This window comes from Arachis ipaensis, chromosome B8, assembly GCF_059453495.1.
Source record: "Arachis ipaensis isolate K30076 ecotype BB chromosome B8, ASM5945349v1, whole genome shotgun sequence".
NCBI classification, from domain to species: domain Eukaryota; kingdom Viridiplantae; phylum Streptophyta; class Magnoliopsida; order Fabales; family Fabaceae; genus Arachis; species Arachis ipaensis.
In genome coordinates, this window is record NC_142443.1 from 114,220,601 (window position 1) to 114,222,696 (window position 2,096).

Here is a 2,096-nt window from a genome sequence, read left to right on the forward strand (position 1 = left end):
TTTCTAATGGAAGACCTTGTTTCATTCATGAAACTTACAGTGGCCTTAGATAGATCAGAGACTAGATTTGCTAAATTAGAAGCATTTTGTTCAGAGTTCTCTGTCTGTTGCTGAGTTGATGATGGAAAAGGCTTGCTATTGCTAAACCTGTTTCTTCCACCATTATTAAAGCCTTGTTGGGGCTTTTGATCCTTCCATGAGAAATTTGGATGATTTCTCCATGTTGAGTTATAGGTGTTTCCATAAGGTTCACCTAAGTAATTTACCTCTGCTATTGCAGGGTTCTCAGGATCATAGGCTTCTTCTTCAGAAGATGCCTCTTGACTACTGTTGGATGCAGCTTGCATTCCATGCAGACTCTGAGAAATCATATTGACTTGCTGAGTCAATATTTTGTTCTGAGCCAATATGGCATTCAGAGTATCAACTTCAAGAACTCCCTTCTTCATAGGCGTCCCATTACTCACAGGATTCCTTTCAGAAGTGTACATGAACTGGTTATTAGCAACCATGTCAATGAGTTCTTGAGCTTCTGCAGGCGTTTTCTTTAGGTGAATGGATCCACCTGCAGAAGTGTCCAGTGACATTTTTGATAGCTCAGATAAACCATCATAGAATATATCTAGGATGGTCCATTCTGAAAGCATGTCAGAAGGACACTTTTTGGTCAACTGTTTGTATCTTTCCCAAGCTTCATAGAGGGATTCACCTTCTTTCTGTCTGAAGGTTTGAACATCAGCTCTAAGCTTGCTCAGCTTTTGAGGAGGAAAGTACTTGGCTAAGAAAGCCGTGACCAGCTTATCCCAAGAGTTCAGGCTGTCTTTGGGTTGAGAATCCAACCATAATCTAGCTTTGTCTCTTATAGAAAAAGGGAAAAGCATGAGCCTGTAGACTTCAGGATCTACTCCATTAGTCTTAACAGTATCACATATTTGCAAGAATTCAGTTAAGAACTGAAAAGGATCTTCAGATGGAAGTCCATGAAACTTGCAGTTCTGCTGCATCAGAGAAACTAATTGAGGTTTCAGCTCAAAGTTGTTTGCTCCAATGGCAGGAATGGAGATGCTTCTTCCATGTAAATTGGAATTAGGTGCCGTAAAGTCACCAAGCATCTTCCTTACATTATTATTATTTTCGGCTGCCATCTCCTTTTCCTGTTCGAAAATTTCTGAAAGGTTATCTCTGGATTGTTGTATTTTAGCTTCTCTTAATTTTCTCTTCAGAGTCCTTTCAGGTTCTGGATCTGCTTCCACAAGAATGTTCTTATCCTTGCTCCTGCTCATATGACAAAGAAGAAGGCACAGAAAAATAATAATAATAATGAAGATCCTTTATACCACAGTATAGGGATCCCTGTGTGAGTAGAAGAAGAGGGGGAGACAAAGAATGTAGTATAATGACAGAAACACAACTGTGAGGAGGCTAGAGATGTGAGATGAGATGTTAGGATTTGAATGAATAAATAGAATGAGATGGGAGAGGGAGAATTTTCGAAAATATTTTTGAAAAAGAGTTAGTGATTTTCGAAAATGGTTTTTGAAAAATGTTAGTATTTTTTTCGAAAAAAATTTTTTTTTTTTAAATAAAAAATAAAAATAATTAGTTAATAAAAAAGAAATTTTTGAAAAAGAGGGAAGATATTTTCGAAAATTAGAGAGAGAGAGTTAGTTAGATAGTTTTGAAAAAGTTAAGAAACAAACAAAAAGTTAGTTAGTTAGTTGAAACAAATTTGAAAAGATAAGAAGTTGGGAAGTTAGAGAAGATATTTTGAAATCAAATTTTGAAAAAGATAAGATAAGAAGATATTTTTTTGAAAAGATATGATAGAAATTAGTTTTTGAAAAAGATTTGATTTTTAAAATCACAATTAATGACCTGATTCATAAGAAATCACAAGATATGATTCTAGAACTTAAAGTTTGAATCTTTCTTAACAAGCAAGTAACAAACTTCAAATTTTTGAATCAAAACTTTAATTGATTATGTTATTTTCGAAAATTATGATATAAAATAAGAAAAAGGATTTTGAAAATTATTTTTTGGAATTTTCGAAAATAATCATGAATTTTGAAAAAGATTTTGAATTTTGAAAAAGA

General features: G+C 33.9%; 1 non-coding gene across 1 annotated transcript; it reads left to right on the forward strand.

Moving 5' to 3' along the window:
- The first annotated feature begins 641 nt into the window (after positions 1-641).
- LOC148549318 (small nucleolar RNA R71) lies at positions 642-749 on the forward strand. The gene has a single exon (XR_015897492.1). It is a non-coding gene; the product is annotated as a small nucleolar RNA R71 (small nucleolar RNA).
- The last annotated feature ends 1,347 nt before the right edge of the window (positions 750-2,096 follow it).